General features: G+C 44.1%; 2 protein-coding genes across 3 annotated transcripts in view; both read right to left on the reverse strand.

Moving 5' to 3' along the window:
- Positions 1-22,094, reverse strand: part of LOC138785683 (tight junction protein ZO-2-like) — a 273,858-nt gene that overhangs the window by 196,192 nt on the left and 55,572 nt on the right. The gene's annotated exons all lie outside the window — the stretch shown is intronic.
- Positions 1-22,094, reverse strand: part of LOC138785679 (tight junction protein ZO-2-like) — an 87,851-nt gene that overhangs the window by 54,461 nt on the left and 11,296 nt on the right. The window contains exon 2 of the mRNA XM_069961867.1: positions 12,929-13,049. The gene's annotated coding sequence lies outside the window, so the exon portion shown is untranslated. The remainder of the gene's footprint in view (positions 1-12,928; positions 13,050-22,094) is intronic.

Here is a 22,094-nt window from a genome sequence, read left to right on the forward strand (position 1 = left end):
CCTGCTGTATACTGGGGACAGGGGAGGCTGCACCCTGCTGTATACTGGGGACAGGGGAGGCTGCACCCTGCTGTATACTGGGGACAGGGGAGGCTGCACCCTGCTGTATACTGGGGACAGGGGAGGCTGCACCCTGCTGTATACTGGGGACAGGGGAGGCTGCACCCTGCTGTATACTGGGGACAGGGGAGGCTGCACCCTGCTGTATACTGGGGACAGGGGAGGCTGCACCCTGCTGTATACTGGGGACAGGGGAGGCTGCACCCTGCTGTATACTGGGGACAGGGGAGGCTGCACCCTGCTGTATACTGGGGACAGGGGAGTCTGCACCCTGCTGTATACTGGGGACAGGGGAGGCTGCACCCTGCTGTATACTGGGGACAGGGGAGGCTGCACCCTGCTGTATACTGGGGACAGGGGAGGCTGCAGACACTGGGGTCACCTACTGTATACTGGGGACAGGGGAGTCTGCGCCCTGCTGTATACTGGGGACAGGGGAGGCTGCACCCTGCTGGATTCTGGGGACAGGGGAGGCTGCACCCTGCTGTATACTGGGGACAGGGGAGGCTGCACCCTGCTGTATACTGGGGACAGGGGAGGCTGCACCCTGCTGGATTCTGGGGACAGGGGAGGCTGCACCCTGCTGTATACTGGGGACAGGGGAGTCTGCACCCTGCTGTATACTGGGGACAGGGGAGGCTGTACCCTGCTGTATACTGGGGACAGGGGAGGCTGCACCCTGCTGTATACTGGGGACAGGGGAGGCTGCAGACACTGGGGTCACCTACTGTATACTGGGGACAGGGGAGGCTGCAGACATCGGGGTCACCTGCTGTATACTAGGGACAGGGGAGGCTGCACCCTGCTGTATACTGGGGACAGGGGAGGCTGCACCCTGCTGTATACTGGGGACAGGGGAGGCTGTACCCTGTTGTATACTGGGGACAGGGGAGTCTGCACCCTGCTGTATACTGGGGACAGGGGAGGCTGCAGACATCGGGTCACCTGCTGTATACTAGGGACAGGGGAGGCTGCACCCTGCTGTATACTGGGGACAGGGGAGGCTGCACCCTGCTGTATACTGGGGACAGGGGAGGCTGCAGACACCGGGGTCACAGGGAGCACCAGCACTGCCGCCCCACCTACTGTGTACTGGTGGCCTGGCCTACATACACTCTCATCACTCCTCATAGTTATTAGTACCAATAAAACCGTCATAGTAATGATAGCGGTCGTCATATGGTCACACACTGTATTTCTCAACAAGCCAAAAGATCATGTAAAATACTAAATTCCCAGATATACTTCCTGAAAGAAAAAAATGTGATAGGTAGATATGAGGTGATCGATAGATAAGACAGGTGTGAGGTGATAGGTGTGAGACAAGTATAGATGGTTAGATATGGGGCAGAGATAGATAGATAGGAGACATCCAAAAAGATGGATGCCAAACTGACAAAAAAGACGGTGTGTGAACATAACCATGGATGGAATTAACCTTTTTTTTCACTTGGAGTTGGTGTGCTGCAGTTTGTTGCTATATACATTTGGGGGTCCCTAGCCAAAGGGACTTTCTCTTCAAGCACCTACATCATTGTTATCAGGATGGACGGCTTTTTTCTGGACTAAAGATAAATAGTTAATAAGACGTATGGAGAGATAGATAGACAGACAGATAGATATGAGACCCACGTATAGATAGTTAGATATTGAGGAAGACGGAGAGATATCTATATCATAAAAATCAATGTCTGTCTGTCTGTCTGTCCTTCTGTCTGTCTGTCTGTCTGTCCTCTATAGACTTCCAAACGCCTGAACCGTTTGACCCCAAATTTGGCACACAGATACATAGGGTGCCCGGGAAGGTTATTGCGACGTTCCCGTCCCCGCCAGATGTACAGGAGGGGAGGGGAGGGGAAAGAGAGGCGCCTCATAGAGATGAATGGGAAAATCTCCTCACTGCAAACACAGGTGATATAATTAGCTGCAGCAGACACGGCAGTTGGAGCCTTAGCAACCAATAGGATTACTGCTTTCATTTTCACAGGGAGCAATGGTTGCTAGGGAAGCTGCCTCACAACATCCACAGTAATAACTGGTAGACCCCCTACTCCATGTATACAGTACATGTATATACAGGACCCCCTACTCCATCTATACAGTACATATATATATACAGGGCCCCCTAATCCATCTATACAGTACATGTATATACAGGACCCCCTACTCCATGTATACAGTACATGTATATACAGGACCCCCTACTCCATCTATACAGTACATGTATATACAGGGCCCCCTACTCCATCTATACAGTACATGTATATACAGGGCCCCCTACTCCATCTATACAGTACATGTATATACAGGGCCCCCTACTCCATCTATACAGTACATGTATATACAGGACCCCCTACTCCATCCATACAGTACATGTATATACAGGACCCCCTACTCCATCTATACAGTACATGTATATACAGGACCCCCTACTCCATCTATACAGTACATGTATATACAGGACCCCCTACTCCAGCTTTACAGTACATGTATATACAGGACCCCCTACTCCATCTATACAGTACATGTATATACAGGACCCCCTACTCCATCTATACAGTACATGTATATACAGGACCCCCTACTCCATCTATACAGTACATGTATATACAGGACCCCCTACTCCATCTATACAGTATATATATACAGGACTCCCTACTCCATCTATACATTACATGTATATACAGGACCCCCTACTCCATCTATACAGTACATGTATATACAGGACCCCCTACTCCATCTATACAGGACATGTATATACAGGGCCCCCTACTCCATCTATACAGTACATGTATATACAGGACCCCCTACTCCATCTATACAGTACATGTATATACAGGACCCCCTACTCCATCCATACAGTACATGTATATACAGGGCACAACAGATATACCAAACTGTGACTGGGTAACACTGCTACACCAGACCTGACCAATACCGCCATACTGTGCTGGATAACACTGTCATACCAGACCTGACCAATACCGCCATACTGTGACTGGATAACACTGCCAGACCTGACCAATACCGCCATACTGTGACTGGATAACACCGCCACACCAGACCTGACCAATACCGCCATACTGTGACTGGATAACACTGTCATACCAGACCTGACCAATACCGCCATACTGTGACTGGATAACACTGTCATACCAGACCTGACCAATACCGCCATACTGTGACTGGATAACACTGCCACACCAGACCTGACCAATACCGCCATACTGTGACTGGATAACACTGTCATACCAGACCTGACCAATACCGCCATACTGTGACTGGATAACACTGTCATATAAGACCTGACCAATACCGCCATACTGTGACTGGATAACACTGCCATACCAGACCTGACCAATACCGCCATACTGTGCTGGATAACACTGTCATACCAGACCTGACCAATACCACCATACTGTGACTGGATAACACTGCCATACCAGACCTGACCAATACCGGCAAACTGTGACTGGGTAACACCGCCACACCAGTCCTGACCAATACCACCATACTGTGACTGGATAACACCATCATATCAGACCTGACTGATACTGCCATACTGTGACTGGATAACACTGCTATACCAGACCTGACCAATACCGCCATACTGTGACTGGATAACACCCCCATACCAGACATGACCAATACCGACACTCTGTGACTGAATAACACTGCCATACGGGTAAATACAACCCTGCAGGTATACAGGACACTGCAGGTATACAGGACCCCAAAACTATACACTACAAGTGCACGGGACCTCCACAAAACTATATACTACAGGTATACACGACCCCAAACTTTACACTACAGGTATACAGGACCCCAAAACTATATACTACAGGTATACAGGACCTCCACCAACTATATACTTCAGGTATACAGGACCTCCACCAACTATATACTACAGGTATACAGGACCCCAAACTATACACTACAGGTATACAGGACCCCAAAACTATACACTACAGGTATATAGGAACTCCACCAACTATATACTACAGGTATATAGGACCCCAAACTATACACTACAGGTATACAGGACCTCAAAACCATACACTACAGGTATACAGGACCTACACCAACTCTATAATACAGGTATACAGCACCTTCACCAACTCTATACTACAAGTATACAGGACCCCAAATATACTATAGGTATACAGGAACTCCACCAGCTATATACTACAGGTATATCGGACCCCAAACTATACACTACAGGTATACAGGACCTCCACCAACTCTATACTATAGTTATACAGGACCCTCAAACTATTTACTACAGGTATACAGGACCGCCGAACTATATACTACAGGTATACAAGACCTCCACCAATTATACACTACAGGTATCCAGGACCCTCAAACTATAAACTACAGGTATACAAGACCTCCACCAACTATACATTACAGGTATACAGCACCAACTATATACTACAGGTATACAGGACCCCCGAACTATACAGTATAGGTATACAGGACCTTCACCAACTGTACACTGCAGGTATACAGGACCTCCCTCAACTATACACTATAGGTATACAGCCCCCCCAACTATGCACTACAGATATGCGAGACCCCTAAAAACTATACATTGTGGGTATACAGAACCCCTCCAACTATGCACTACAGGTATACACTAATTCCACTGATTAACTCAGATGAAACAATACCTTTAGCTTGGCCTCCTGGGCACCTTAGAACAAATCTAATTAACACACTGACACTTTATACCCGGGCAGCGCCGGGTACATTTTCTAGTCTATATCATAAAAATCAAAGTCTGTCTGTCTGTCTGTCTGTCCTTCTGTCTGTCCTCTATAGACTTCCAAATGCCTGAACCGTTTGACCCCAAATTTGGAACACAGATACATTGGGTGCCCGGGAAGGTTTTTGGGAAGGTCCCGTCCCCGCCAGATGTACAGGAGGGGAGGGGGAGGGGGAAGAGCAGCGCCCCATAGAGATGAATGGGAAAATCTCCTCACTGCAAACACAGGTGATATAATTAGCTGCAGCAGACACGGCAGTTGGAGCCTTAGCAACCAATAGGATTACTGCTTTCATTTTCACAGGGAGTTGTGGTTGCTAGGGAAGCTGCCTCACAACATCCACAGTAATAACTGGTAGACCCCCTACTCCATCTATACAGTACATGTATATACAGGACCCCCTACTCCATCTATACAGTACATGTATATACAGGACCCCCTACTCCATCTATACAGTATATGTATATACAGGACCCCCTACTCCATCTATACAGTACATGTATATACAGGGCCCCCTACTCCATCCATACAGTACATGTATATACAGGGCACAACAGGTACACCAAACTGTGACTGGGTAACACCTTCACACCAGACCTGACCAATACCGCCATACTGTGACTGGATAACACCATCATATCAGACCTGACCAATACCACCATACTGTGACTGGATAACACCGCTATACCAGACCTGACCAATACCACAATACCGTGACTGGATAACACCACCACACCAGACCTGACCAATACCGCCATACTGTGACTGGATAACACCGCCATACCAGACATGACCAATACCGACACACTGTGACTGAATAACACTGCCATACGGGTAAATACAACCCTGCAGGTATACAGGACACTACAGGTATACAGGACCCCAAAACTATACACTACAGGTGCAGGGGACCTCCACAAAACTATATACTACAGGTATACAGAACCCCAAACTTTACACTACAGGTATACAGGACCCCAAAACTATATACTACAGGTATACAGGACCTCCACCAACTATATACTTCAGGTATATAGGACCTCCACCAACTATATACTACAGGTATACAGGACCCCAAACTATACACTACAGGTATACAGGATCCCAAAACTATACACTACAGGTATACATGAACTCCACCAACTATATACTACAGGTATATAGGACCCCAAACTATACACTACAGGTATACAGGACCTCAAAACTATACACTACAGGTATACAGGACCTACACCAACTCTATAATACAGGTATACAGCACCTTCACCAACTCTATACTACAAGTATACAGGACCCCAAATATACTACAGGTATACAGGAACTCCACCAGCTATATACTACAGGTATATAGGACCCCAAACTATACACTACATGTATACAGGACCTTCGCCAACTCTATACTATAGTTATACAGGACCCTCAAACTATTTACTACAGGTATACAAGACCTCCACCAAATATACACTACAGGTATCCAGGACCCTCAAACTATAAACTACAGGTATACAAGACCTCCACCAACTATACATTACAGGTATACAGCACCAACTATATACTACAGGTATACAGGACCCCCGAACTATACAGTACAGGTATACAGGACCTTCACCAACTGTACACTGCAGGTATACAGGACCTCCCTCAACTATACACTACAGGTATACAGCCCCCCCCCAAATACACACTACAGGTATACAGGACCCCCCCCCCCAACTATACACTATAGGTATACAGCCCCCCCAACTATGCACTACAGATATGCGAGACCCCTAAAAACTATACATTGTGGGTATACAGAACCCCTCCAACTATGCACTACAGGTATACACTAATTCCACTGATTAACTCAGATGAAACAATACCTTTAGCTTGGCCTCCTGGGCACCTTAGAACAAATCTAATAAGACACTGACACTTTATACCCGGGCAGCGCCGGGTACATTTTCTAGTTAGATATATAGAGTGGTAGATTATGAGCGCTAGTTATTCAGGATTACTGATGCCATCTAATGGCCTGAAACAGACTGACAAGTGCTTTATTCTTGAGACTAAATGTACACATTGGGGAGATTTATCAAACATTGTGTAAAGTGAAACTGGTTCAGTTGCCCCTAGCAACCAATCAGATTCCACTTTTCATTCTCACAGACTCTTTGAAAAATGAAAGGTGGAATCTGATTGGTTGCTAGGGGCAACTGTATAAATCTCCCCCTTTGTATTTTTTTTTTCTTCAAAAAAGTATCAGAATGTATCCAGATAACAATATTACCAGAAACAACGTAAAGAAATGTAAATATATAATACACATGCAGTAACAAGTACAAGACTGACGTCAGAAAATTTTACCAGAATATTCACAATATACCACAATCGTGCATTTGGTACTACATTGGAGTTTAATTGCCAAAACACACGATGTGCACACCTGTTGCTAACTAAAACAATTGTTGCATTTTCTAAGTGGAATATTTTGTACATGCTTCATGAATCTACAATAAGCCGAATAACTGAAAACTGTTGTAAACAAAAAAATATGGGAGAGAACAGGGGCCAGAACATATAAAGTTGTTGCACATCACCTGCAGTGATGTCATCAGTAACATTGCTTGAGGTGTCTCCTATAAGGCCTTTAGGAAGAGGTAGCAGTAGCATGGTGTGGGCATAGTGAGCGCTGACATCACAAAGGGTCCCGACTATATAAATTGAATGTAAGTCCCCACAGATGCAGTAATAGAAGTTGCCATGGCTAATGGCCAGGTTTTGTAAAGAAATTTGGTATCAATGTGGTGTATATGTTCAGTGTATATATCATGATCGGACGCACTTACCTCAATCGTTATTGAAAAGATGTATTAATATACTGATGCATCAATGAAAGTGGCACAAATCATGCCAAAGCTATCATAATGATTGTCCTAAAGAAATAGAGTATTCAACATAAAATACATTGCTACTGGTGTGCAAACTTCAACTGTTTAACTCAGTCTTAGGCTACATTACACGTCCGTTGTTCTGTCTACAATTGCGGACAGAACATAGAACCAATGGTATTCAATGGCCCCGTTCACGCGTCCCTACGTGTGTACAGGGCCGCGATCCGTGCCGGATAGCTATGCTACTGAAGCGGCAATGTAGTGCTCCGTGAAACACGGAGCACTACAGATGCACATTCGTAGAGTGGGTCCGCGGTCATGGGCTGCACTACGGATGTGTGAATGTAGCCTTAGGGTCCTATTCCACGGGCCGAGCAGGACCCGATCAACAATGTAAACGAGCGCTGATCTGCTAGATCGCCGCTCGTTTACTGGGCCTATTCCACCGCCCGATGATTGTTAGCGAGGGCTACAGGGACATAGTTACCGATGTCCTTGCAGCCCTTGCAGCATACATTACCTCTAGCAGGGCTTCTCCTCTGCTCCGTCTTCCTGCCCGGGTCCCGGACAGTGATTGGCTGAGTGGTCTGACAGCTCAGTCAGGCCACACAGAAGCTGATGCTGCGCAGCGGGACCCGGGGAGGAAGACGGAACGGAGGAGAAGCCCGGACAGGTAATGTACTGTATGGCGCTTCTCAAATCGTTGGTCTCCCACCGTGCACTGCTATTCCACGAAGTGATGCGCGGTGTGTGACCGATGATTTTAGGTTTAGGCCTAAATAAATGATCAGCCGATGACACGCTGATCGATTTCTCTATTGCACAGAGCGATAATCGGCCGAATCGGGCCGATTATCGCTCCGTGGAACAGGCCCCTTAGGCTATGTTCACACATAGCATTTTGATCAGTATGTATGTCAGTATTTGTAGCCAAAATCAGAAGTGGAACTGACAGAGAAAATTTATAATGGAAAGATGTGCAGTTTCTGTGTTTTCAACCCACTCCTGGTTTTGGTTGGAAAAAACACCTCTGCACCTCTCCAACAGTCATTCCATGTAGCACATAATAGTCTGGAACTGTCTATTCACGCAACATTTGTAAATGCAAAAATGGAAGACATTTTCACTCTTGTTCCCAGTTGTTTCATATTCACTTTCTTATTTTTATTTTTATTTTATTTTTCATTTTTGCACGTGTTCCACATGTTATGACCAAGGCTTCTACGGTTCACATCCTAACGGAGTGAGCTTGGAGTTCCTCCCTGTCTGCCACGCAACATTTCAAGGTAAGAGGTGGGTATCTTACCCACGCACGAGTAAGAGGTTTATACCTCGAAACTTTGCATGGCAGACAGGGAGGAATGCCAAGTTCACTCCCTTAGGATGTGAACCGTAGAAGCCTTGGACAATATATATGGAACACGTTCAAAAATGAAAAATAAAATAAAAATAAAAAAAGAAAGTGAATATGAAACGACTAGAAACAAGAGTGAAACTTTTTTCCATTTTCGCATTTACAAATGTTGCGTGAATAGACAGTTCCAGACTATTATGTGCTATGGATCCCAACATCTACAAAACTGAAGTAGACAAAAACAAATGTTCCAGCATCTATAAGTATCCATGTTCATTGTATTGCAACCATTAACATACATGCAATGTTTCGACCCTCACAAATAATATCCACAATAAAAATGTAAACTCCTGCATGGCATTGCTTTCTGGGAACACCTTGCTCTAAAATACTTTAGATCTGCAGATGTATCTGTATGCTTACTATTGTCAGACCTTGTATTTAGTATCTAGATCACATGCTCTAATAGTCACAGCTACTAGACCCAATAAGAGGATTTAGCCTTGTATCAATGCCCTATGTTGGAAAGGTGAAAACAAAGAGGAGACTGTCCCAATACTGTGGCCTCATTTCAGCTGCCTATACAAACAACAGCCTTATTTTAAATACAGTTGGTGCTGTTTTCTGAAGCCTTTGTCCTTGCCCTTCCCCCACTGGTCAGAGAAACTTTTTGCAGCTATGCAAAAGTGGCAGCATAGTATAAGCATCCCATAGCAGATACCATAGGATAGGCATACACTGTGCAGGGTGTTGTGGGCCAAGTTATTCCTGCTATGTATCCCTTGTTATATATATGTATATATATATATATATATATATATATATATAATTTATCAGAATTTTACATGCATATTATCTTAGTTTCTAGGGAAGGGGGTGGGGGGCAGCAATGAGGGCCTCTTATCTTACTGAGGTGTGAATGACACAATTGGGTGAGCCGTATCCGACCCTGGCATATACTTAACCCCTGTATCAGGTTATAGCACTGACAGATAAAACTATTTTCTACTTCTTACTTTGGTTAGCAGCAGATAGCTGGCGAGCAGCTCTGGAGGTCTATTGATTTAATCAGTGCGGATAGTGCACGCCAATGGGTGGATTAAGTGAGCCCTCTCTATGTGCCCTACTTTAGGATTAATCTTCAGAGATCTCTTGATGCTTTAGATGCCATTTCAAATCCTGAGGTTTCCCATATGCAAAGCTACATTTTACAGTGGATAAAGCACTCGTGGATTAGTTTTTCTTCCTTTTTTTTTAATACTAGTCTTGGCTTTAAAATGTTAATTGAACTACAATAAAAAAATATTAGAAGGGATTTCCATTCATTTCGAATACAGTGATAGGATTACATTTGCATTTAGGGAATTTGCTCTTTGTGTTTAAGCCACACTGCTCTTTTATGATCTTTGATGTGTAGTAACATAGGTTATCATAAAATGTATCATGCGGTGACATTCCTGTAGTGGGAAAAAAAAATAAGATGGATATGGCAAAGCCATATGTACCCTTTAAGCAATGCTTGTAAGAGAGGATGACCATGCTTTTAAAAAATTGTGACATGTTGCTTTGCATGGTGTATTATGAAATTAATTTCCACCTATAGAATCATCACAAAAAATCAGAAATAGGTAAATACCCATGAGCCATAATATTAAAACCACTTGCCTAATATTGTGTAGGTTACCCACATGCTGCCAAAACTCTGACCCATTATGACCTTGAATCCACAAAATATTTGTACCAAGTCCTGTAAGGCCAAATTCACACATCCATAGTCCTCTCTGTAACTACTAACCTGCAACTGCAGACAAGACCAGGAATGTGCATTTGTTACTGTATGTATTTGCTCATTCCTAAGGATTAGGTAATCCATGGACCACAACCCTAACATGGATCTGTAACAACTACGCAAATGCTGACAGAATAAGGGGATGTGTGAAGGAGGACTAACTTCCACTAGCTTGCCTTCTTATTTTAGTGCATGCTGCTGCTATTTCTTCTCAAGAGAAAGAGGTTATCCAGTGCTACAAAAACATGGCTGCTTTCTTTCAGAGATAGCACCACTCTTGTTTCCAGTTCAGGTGTGGTTCTCTTCACTTCAATAGAACTAAGTTGTAAAACCCTAACCAAACTGGAGACAAGAGTGGTGCTGTATCTGGAAGAAAGTGCAACACGCAGGCATCAACATGATTAAGGGTACAAACACACGCAGCAGATACGCAGCAGATTTGATACTGTGTTCAGTTATTTAGATCTAATCTGCTGCGTATCGCAGCAGTAAATACAAAGCATATAAGCCGTGTGTGTTTGTACCCTTAAAGCAAAAGTAAATAAGTAGACCACACCACCTTCTTCCATTGCCCATGGTCTAATGCTAATTTTCCATGCTCATTGAAGGTGCTTTTGTGGGTGAACAGGAATCATCATAGGCACTCTGACTGGTCTGCGGCTACATGGCCTCATATGCAGCAAGCTTTGATAGACATAATAGGAAGCCTTAACCAGTCATTTGTGCCACAGTGACCCTTCTATGGGATTGGACCAGACAATAGGTTTTGTTCCCCTAGTGCATCAGTGAGCCACTTATGACCCTGTCAATGCTTCAACATTTGATCTTTCTGGCACCATTTTAGTACCTAATAGCCACTGCATACTCAGAACAACCAGAGGACCTGCCCTTCTGGACTTACCCTGACCCAGTCATCTAGCCTTTATAATTCAGCTGTTGTCAAAGCTAGTTACATTCCCAAAGCTAGTTGCAAGCCCATTTTTCCTGCTTCCAACACATGAACTTCAACAACTGTTATCCAGCGAAAATCTTTTACTTTCATATCAACTGGTATCAGAAAGTTATATACAATTTGTAGTTTACTTCTATTTAAAATTCTCAAGTCTTCCCATACTTATCAACTGCTGTATGTCCTACAGCAAACAACTTATTTTTGTTTTTATTTTTTTAGTCTCCCATCTCCAGTTCAGACTTGCCAGTTAATCTGGTGTCTTTCCTAGGGGGGGATGGAGGATTTTGGTGTTATCCAGTCACAGTATGGTGGTATTGGTCAGGCCGGGTATGGCCGTGTTATCCAGTATGGCGGTATTGTTCAGGTCTGGTGTGACAGTGTTAAATGTGAGGCCTGGAGCTATTACCAAACAATCTACCAATCCTGTGGTGAGAATTCCTTCAGACAATATGCAGGCTGCTCTAATCATTTATTCAATGTGGAAATTTGTTATGTTTTAGGGTTCTTTCACACACACCGGATCCACATCGGATTTCATGCTGCGAATCTGCATCCATTGCCAGTTCTTTCCTATGAGAATACATACCCGCAGCAGGATTACCATGCCGCTGCTTGTATGTAAGTTAACCCCCCACCAGCGGCGAGGCAGCATACTGATTGGCTGAGCGGGATGTGCAGTGCCTTTAATTTAGCGACCAGGCCACACAAGTTATTTCTGTGTCGTTCATGCAGCCATTTAAATACATTGCTATCGGTCACACATCCCACTTACACAGGAAGACGTGGGCCGAAAAATGATGATTTATAAGGGTTGCTAAAAAGATGTGATCAGCTGACAAGCGTCCATTTTCTCGCTCCTCGGCTGATCACTGAAACTGAAGCTTCTGGCAGCATTCATTGCCGATAATTGGCCCATGTAAAAGGTCTATAAGACAATATCCTGGATTTGTTGCATACTGAACATCAATGGTGCCCCATAACCCGATGGACGTAATGCAAATGTTAACACCTTTTGATGTTCTCTCTCTCTTTTTTTTTTATTCCAAACAGGTAACTTCTTGAATTTGAAATACATGCTATATGTAATAACATAATTGCATTATCAACCATATTCACCACAGTTCATACCTGGTGAAGTGATCTACTGTGTAATATCTTGTGCCTTGACCCAGCGACTTTCTTTGGTGGAGGATTCCAGTGTGGAGTAGAGTACCACTCACATGCACTAGGCAATACAGTGCTCCTCTGCCTGCAAAGAAAGAAGTGTATCTATTTATAAAAGTAACAATTCACAGTAAGGTAAATATAATAGTCCCTCTCACTCTTATGAACCTTTCATCACATTAGATTTATCTCTGGCTGTGAAACACACATTGTTGGGCTTTATGATCAGATAAGGAAATGCAGAAATGCAATTGTGATGGAACTGTTCCATAATGGTTAATTGATAACCCATATGAAAACTAGTGCAGAAATGCTCCTTCCCAAAATGCATTCTTAATGGCATAATAAAAACTTTTTAGCAGTTAAATGTTTCTTTGCACCTATTGTTTGTTCCATCATGATAATTTCCCTCTTTCTGTAGTTGCCTTCATGTCTGTGTTCCCAACCATAAGCATGAAAGGAGAGCCAGTGTTAAGGCTACCTTTACACTCCTGTCAGGGCTCCATTAGGGGGACTCCATTGTAAGTTCTGTTTATTTTATAGGATCTGATCAAATAAATAGTGCAAGCAGTAATTTTTGGTCCGTTCAAATCCTGCAAAATAACAGAAACTCTACAGACCCCACTGAAGTCAATGGGATCTCTCAGGAGCACTTGCACAATGTCGGTTGATCGTTGTCTTAAAAAAATGACCCATCAAAACAACAATAGCGACAGACAGCTACCCCTCTCCCCACGCAACAGGTGCGGCAGCAGCATACTGCCGCTATTCTCTATGAGTCATCCAGACAATCTAAGGATCGTCTAAGCAGCCCCTCTCGCTGCTCCCCGCACAGACAGCAAGCAGAGAAAGAGTAGCGAACGAGTACTGACCTGACAGGTCGGTGCTGGCTTGTTCCTTAAAGGGGTTGTCCGGCGATAAAAAATTATTCACAGAATAACACACATTACAAAGTTATACAACTTTGTAATGTATGTTATGTCTGTGAATGGCCCCCTTCCCCGTGTATCCCCCCACCCACGCTAGACCCGGAAGTGTGGTGCATTATACTCACCGCATCTCGTGTCGTCCACGGTCTCCGATCGTCAGCAGTGACGTCTTGTTCGGGAGGCCGGCGGATCTTCCCGAGTGCCGGCCGCCCTCTGCAGCGTCATCCGAAGCTCAGCCGCGATTGGCTGAGCATAACTGTGCTCAGCCAATCGCGGCTGAGCGGCTGATGACGCGGCCACGTCATCAGCTGCTCAGCCGCGATTGGCTGAGCACAGTTATGCTCAGCCAATCGCGGCTGAGCTTCGGATGACGCTGCAGAGGGCGGCCGGCACTCGGGAAGATCCGCCGGCCTCCCGAAGAAGACGTCACTGCTGACGATCGGAGACCGTGGTCGGCACGTGACAGGTAATGTATAGCGCACCACACTTCCGGGTACACGGGTGGGGGTGGTGGGACACGGGGAAGGGGGCCATTCACAGACATAACATACATTACAAAGTTGTATAACTTTGTAATGTGTGTTATTCTGTGAATAATTTTTTATTGCCGGACAACCCCTTTAATATCAGGCTGTTTAATAGGACCCTAGATCTGTATCCTGTCTAGGCAATACCTAGTGAGACAACAAATACATCTACAGCAGCTGCATAAATTCCACTGTTTGCTGTATGCTATCAATCTGGAGTCCAGACTGTTAAGCTTTTAGAGCATTGCCTAGGCTGGAAACAAATGTATCTAACTTTCAGCTTAGAGTAGAACTAGATGGTATTCTCATTTACTTACAGTAAACATTTTTTTTTTTTTTAAGTCAGTAAAGTATATTGAAAGGTGTAGATCTTTTCATTCAAACAGTGACTAATCTTTAACCCCTTCCTATTTTCAAATAAATATGGTACTTAGATTAAGGTGATATTAAGTGAGCACAGGAGATTAGCCCTCTCCCGGGACAGGCATATAATATATTTATAAGCTTTGGTGCGGCCTCATCTGGAGTATGCCGTCCAGTTCTGGGCACTGAAGGGATATTCTAGAGCTGGAGAGGGTACAAAGATGGCAACTAAACTAATAAGGGGAATGGAGCATCTTAGTTATTAGGATAGAGTTAAAAAAATAAAAATTGATTAGTCTTGAGAAAAGTAATTTAAGAGGAGATATGATCAACTTATTTAAATATGTAAATGGCCCCTATAAGAATTATTGGGAAAAGATGTTCCAGGTAAAACCCCCTCAAAAGACATGGGAGCACTGCCTCCGCCTGCATCTGCTAGATCGGCGCTCGTTTACTAGGCCTTTTCCACGGCCCGATAATCATTTAGCGAGGGCTGCAGGGGCATCATTACTGATGTCCTTGCAGCCCTTGTTTTAAAACACCATACATTACCTAGCATGTTGCAGGGCTTCTCCTGCACTCCTTCTTCCTCCCGGTCCCGCGTACAGCAGCAGCTTCAGTGCGGCCTGTCTGAGCTGACCGACCGCGGCGGTCCTGGCCAGTGATTGGCTGAGCTGTCTGTCAGCTAAGACAGGCTGCACCGAAGCTGCTGCTGCGGGGGGGACCGAGAGGAAGTAGGAGCACAGGAGAAGCCCTGCAACATGCTAGGTAACGTATGGTGCTTCTGAAATCGTCAGTCGCCGGCCGCGCATTGCTATTCCACTCAGCGCCCGATGATTTTAGGTTGGAACCCAAATAAACGATCAGCCGATGACATGATCATTGTCACATGATTGTTGTCTTTATACCACGAAGCGATAATCTGCCGAATCGGGACGATTCGGCCAATTATCGCTCCGTGGAATAGGCCCCTTAGTGACACTGTCCAACAGTGATAAAAGCACACAGCAAACTAGGATGACGGTATCACTTTACCAGGTGACGGGCCTGTCACGTCTCTTTTTTCACCCCCAATGAAAGTTTTAATTTTTTTTTTAAGTAATAAAAAGAGAACACATTGGGAATCATACTGGCCTAAGAATAAAGTTAAGACAGCTGTCTTGCCACACAGTGAGTTATGTAAAACTTATGGCATTACATTCTTTAGTAAAATGAGGGTGTCATGGCTATACCTGTCTTGAGCTGGGCACAACCCTCGGCTCACGGTGTGCGGCCAAGACTTCCCTGGGAGTCAGGTTTTTTGTCTTTATACTATGTTTTTGCATTTGTCTGAACACTGTCCTACTCCTTCTACCTCAGTAATTACCCTTACTAATTGTTCCCTGCATAGTTTCCTCTGGTCACTTCATAGTTAAAGGAAACTGGTCACTTCATAGTTAAAGAGGTACTCCGGGCTGGGGTTATTTTTAGTGTATGGCCGGGAGGGTGTGGAAATAGAAGCTGCCGATCACTTACCTCCCCGGTTCCAGCGCCGGGTCCCGGATGGCGCTGCCCCATTCTCCTGTCCCGCTGCCGCTTCCTGGTCTTGAGACGTGACATCTCAAGCAGCTCAGCCATTCAGCGATCATAGTGGGGTCCCGCCTCAGCCGCTGAATGGCTGAGCTGCCTCAAGACGCAGCTCAGACCAGGAAGCGGCAGCTGGATTGAAGAACGGGGCGGCGCAATCCGGGTCCCAGCGCTGGAAGCGGGGAGGTAAATGACCGGTGGCCTCTATATCCACCCCCTCCCTGGCCATACACTAAAAATAAACCCCGCCCGAAGTACCCCTTTAACTTTGTTTTGACTCGATCATTTCTGTGACTGGCAGGTCTCCCTGCCAATCAGTGTGTTTTGTTATCAGCTGTCTGTGGTTGGAGATCAAGAGATCCAATCAAGTTCTGCACCAGACCCCTGACCTTCTACAAATCATCTCCAGGGTATTAACCCCTCGCTGGCTATTAAGTCTAGTTTCCCCTTGCAAGCTAAGCGTTCCCCGTTATCCTTCTGCATTCACCTTCTAGCCTATATGGCATATGACCCTCCGGCATCTGTTTCCTGACTATCCTTGCTTTCCGCCTGCCCTGACCATTTTCTGTGTGACCCGACTGTCCATTTTGCCTCTGATTTTGTACCTTCACTGTCCTCCATATTTGACCCGGCTTCCTGACCCTGGTTTAGTGTGTTTGTCTGTCTTGTCTGCGTGCAGTGTACCACGGTATCTAAGATAGGAACTGTCACCAATTTGTCTGCAGCCACTTAGGGGTGATTGTGGCAAGCAGGTAGGGACATTGGGCAGGGACTAGTGCAGGGTCCACTGTCTGTGTCTTCCCCGTCCCTTTTTTGAGTGGTACCACCAGGTCATAATAGACAGTGTCATTAAAAAGTACATTCAATTGGTTCCATAAAGGAAAAAAAAACTTTATACAGCTCTTTGAAAAAATTTCAAAAGTTATGGTTCTAAGGAAAAAAACATGAAATTGCACAATATTTGGCTGTGTTTGGACATTGTGGTTTTGATAACACCACAGCAGAATTGCACTATTTCACAGCAATTTGGGCAATTGCTGTGGAATAGCACACTTTTATCCCATGGTTTCACAAAAATTGCTAAAATTATCAAAATCACTAAAATTACTTGCAAGATAACAGACTGCTGGTAAAACCCCAGTGGACACCATTAAAGTAAACATCAAACTATTCCTGCAGTAATGACTCCCTCTTAAACGAGAGCAGATTCTAAATCAATAGATTAAAACTTTTTTTCTACAATAAAAAATATATATATATTAATATACAGCTTGGTGTTTTTTCTTATGTACAGGTTTAGGGAAGAATCCAATTCAGTAACACGTATTGAAGATATCTGTGTAAAATTACATTAAAATGAAATCAGACAAACATTACAAAGATTTACACATTCAAGTAAAAAAAAATATATATATATTTATTCTACTCTTCAGCTATCACGTTCTAAAGTCTCATATATCACGTGAAGTAAACTTTGCACACCCTGCTTTTGTCTTAAAAAGTTCAAATATTAGCTGTTAGGAATTAGGCGATATTTACATGCAATGTTTGCCTACGTTGATACTTATACAAATATACAAACACACAGGGAAAAAAACAGGGATCTTTATGGCAAACAAAATAAAGAATTACATATACAGAGTGAAAACACAAGAGTCTAGTGTTGCCACCTTACCCTGAAAACTGCCACAGGTTTGCATGCCTTCCCTCCGGTAGAAGTTCTCTTTTATTCAGTGGGGTGATCCCAATGGCAGCCTCTAGAATGGTGAAATATTTTTTGTACCTCATGCTGCCTGTGTCACCACGACCCTGCATCAAGTGGTGGTGTAAGCTTTCCTCTTCCAGTTGCTGTCTGATCTTGTCATTTAATAGCAGTGCAGTATATGATAGTAAAGTCTGGTTGTAACGCTGTCCCTCCAAACACATAGCAGAAATCAACCCAATGCACTGAGTAGGTTGTCTGTAACGTCACTCTTATATAATTCCAGTGGTCTTTAAATAAAGCCGTAATGAAAATTCTCTGCAGTTACAATCATGTTGTAAGCCTTTACGGACAGACTAGAACTCCAATTCACTAATCCCTTGATAAATCTTTCAGGTCAGCAATCTATCAGGCGCAACGCGTCTCTGGCAAAAGAGCACTTTGCAAATTTTATAACTAGTAATGGGATATGCAATAATGTATCATTCTGATTGCTTAAAGGGGTATTCCCATCTGGAGTAGTTATGCCTTATAGTTAGTCATAGTAGTTATGCCTTGTGCCATGTACACCACCGCTCCTTTCACTCTCTATGGAGCCACCAGTGCAGCCTCTTCAGCAGCTCTGTAGAGAATAAATAGAGCAACAGGAACATACCTGGCCCAGTGTGTATTTTGGGTCCCCATTCTCAAGATCACGTTGGGGGAGACCTCTGTGGTCTTATTCCGCACAATCTCTTAGTTGCCATATCCTGTGGATACTGTGGATAGGGCATAACTACTGCACATGGTAATACCCCTTTAAAAAAATACTACTTCTCTGAGCACATCTAGTGGTCCTGTCCCGGGATCATGGGCATTTGGTTCTCTGTGGTTGCTCTTTATGATAAGGTGTATTTAGTGAGCACCAGGCCCTCGTTGAGTTTAGTCTTTTGTCTATTGCTGTGGGATCTACAAAGTCTTTCCGAAGAGGGCTTCTGCGTAATTTTTTGCAAGCTGCTAGGCAAACAATCCCACGTAAGTTGAAATCTACTACGCCTCCTTCTTCGGGAAACTTTTAAGATTGTCTTCTTTCACTCAGGCAGATGGACGAGCTAGCGACTCATTCTGATAAAGAGAGAGCTAGCTTCACTAAAACGTGGTAGTGTTTGGACAGTGAATCCGGAGATCTTCTGACTTGGGTCTCTCAGAACTGGCGTTAGTGCTACTTTTGACTCTTCTCTCATCACGCTCTCTTATTATCCCTCTTCATCCCCCGTAATCTCTTCCCTCCCATCCTCTTTTTTCTTCTTTCCCCTCTCCTCTCCTTCCCTCCTCCTCTCTCCTCTGGTCCTTTTTTTTATTTGTTTTGGTGCCCCTCTATTCTCTTCTTCTGAACCCCTTTCTTTTAGTGAATTGTATGTTATCCCAATGTCATAATTGGGGATATGGGATGTTTTCTCTTCTGTTCTATATATCTTATCTTGGTTGGAAAGACACATTGACTCGTTTACTGTTGCCGATTGTTTTCTGCATTGTTCCCAGATGGGATCCTAGTTTGGCGGGGATTGTTTGGCTAAGTGTGTAGTGAATTTGTATCTTAATTGTTGGCAATAAAACTTTTATTTACCAAAAAATAAAATACTACTTGTCAAAAACTGAATGAATAGTAAAAAAGAAAGAAGAGAGTTTTATAGTCACATTATGTAGGAAATAATCCTACCATATGTCATTTACCACTGGTGTCTTCTTTTTGCAGAGTGCAATATAAATGAAACAATTTTATTTTGTGATTCTGTACAGTGATACCAAATTTATATTGTTTTACTAATTAAAAAAAACTGATTTTTCTTTAGTTTTCTGTTATTAGACTAATGTGAGAGCTTTTTTTTGGGAAAGTGAGAAGTAGTTTTATTGGTACCATTTTGTGGAGAGTAGAAGACTGAAAAAAATTATAAAAATCTAGCTTTGGGTAATATTATTATTATTATTACTATTTTTTCACAACATATACCATTTACCATTTATGTACCAAATTCCACCCATTGGTTTTTAATGTGTCTAATGTGTTTATGATTTTATGAGAGGGCTGATTCTTTTGTCTGAATAAAATAAATTTATTTTTGAAATTTATGAGTTGTTATTGTGGAGATTTTTTTGTAGGTTTATACACCGTAAATGGTAGCCCACAACTTGTGCCCTTATCCTTGTGTAGGGACTAGGGATGGTCCGAACCTGCCGAGGCCATAGGCTGTATCCCAGTTTTCCAGGCGTCCCCCGGCTGTATCCACCCTCTCCATGGAGGTGGAAGACAGCAGGAATCATTGCCGAGAGTTCAGGTTCGTACGAACCCGAACCTCGGCAGGTTCGGACCATCCCTAGTCCCTACACAAGGATAAGTGCACAAGAGGAGAGAAATATCAGATAGGCCGGGTAAACACCAGCCAGAAACATATGAGCAGAATCACAAGACAGGAGAAATACCAGATAAACATGCTAAAGGGTCAAAACTAGACAGACAGCAAAAGCAGGTCATACAGGCTAGGTCACTACCAGGAGGTCAATGTAAGATCCAAAACATCTGGCAAAAGAAAACTCAAAGAAGAGCTGAAAGTCAGGATGTTAGGAAAGCTGGATGCTAAACTGAATATAAGCTAGCGGGGCTTAAAGAGATCAATTAAGGCCACCTGTAGCCAGCAGGACCATGAATAAAAACGATGAGGCTACGGAGGTATGGAAAGCCGGCACAAGACGTGATTGGTCCTAAGCTCCTGCTAAGGGCTGTATTACATGGCCTGATGTGCAATGTAAGTGAGCGCCAATCTTCTACATCGACACTCGCTAACCAAGCCTATTACATGGTTTGATCATCGTTAGCAATGTCCTGCAGCCCTTGCCTTAAAGGGGTATTCTGTAGTATATAGACAATAATAAAGTTATGCTTACCTCTCCATACTCCCCCCGGTGTCCTCCTGCCTTGTCACTGCATCCCCCACTGACTGCATCCACTGACACTTCCGAACTTGTCTCTGCAGTGATAGCTTGCTGCATCGAGTGGGGGGCGCAGAGACAAGGCAGGAGGGAAATGAGGGAGGGTGGAGAGGTAAGCATAACTTTATTATTTTCTATATACTAGAGTAAGCTTTTTATCAGCTGCCGACTGCGCATCACCTATTACATGGAGTGTTGCGTGGCCAATAGCTGATGATATTTAAACTAGCTGAAAAACAAAGCCAGCTGATCGCCATCTCTATTACATGAAGCAATATCTGCCTGATTCGGGAGATAATGGCTTAGTGTATGAGGGCCCTAACTTATTGGTCACCCAACCTGCACTATATTGGGATAAGAAACATTATGTTGTTACATGGCAAAGCATTGCTAGGCTCAGCAGAACAGGGGGGCGGCGAGGGCATGGGGTCAAGTAAGGAATTGTTATCAGGGCAAGCCTAGTGGTCTTCTCTTGGCCCCTGGTGACATCTTTACTGCTTAGCAGTCACAATGTGGGAGGATAATTGGCGGGACACAAGAGACTACCTCACCATTACCTCACCATTTAACCGTGTACATCATGCAGTTAAAATAAACTACTGCACCTAAGGACTTTAACAGTAAGGGCACTAAAAGCCACAATCAGTTCTGGAAGGCTGGTCCTGAACCGAGCAGTTTGAAAACCAGGCTGTGTGTTCCCATAGGGAACAATGTAAGGCTATGTTCAAACAACGTATATTTTCGTAAAACTACGGCCGTTGTACAACGGCTGTGATTATTACGAAATTATACCTTACTTTGCCGTCTATGGGATCCCGGCCGGAGCGTATAGACATAGTATAAGCTCCAGCCGGGATCCCTAGCAGCGCCGTAAACAACTGACATGTCAGTTTTCTGCGGCTGCTATTCATTGAATAGCGGTCACAGAAAACCATGTCAATGCACACTATGGAGCGAGCGGCTCTGGCTGCACGCTCCATAGTGTGCTGTGGGGAGTTCTGATGCGGACGTACACAGATGCGCCCGCATCAGAACTCTGGGGCTGCAAAGATCATCCAGCCAGTACTGCAGTACCA

The sequence above is a fragment of the Dendropsophus ebraccatus genome, chromosome 3 (assembly GCF_027789765.1).
Source record: "Dendropsophus ebraccatus isolate aDenEbr1 chromosome 3, aDenEbr1.pat, whole genome shotgun sequence".
Classification (NCBI taxonomy): Eukaryota; Metazoa; Chordata; class Amphibia; order Anura; family Hylidae; genus Dendropsophus; species Dendropsophus ebraccatus.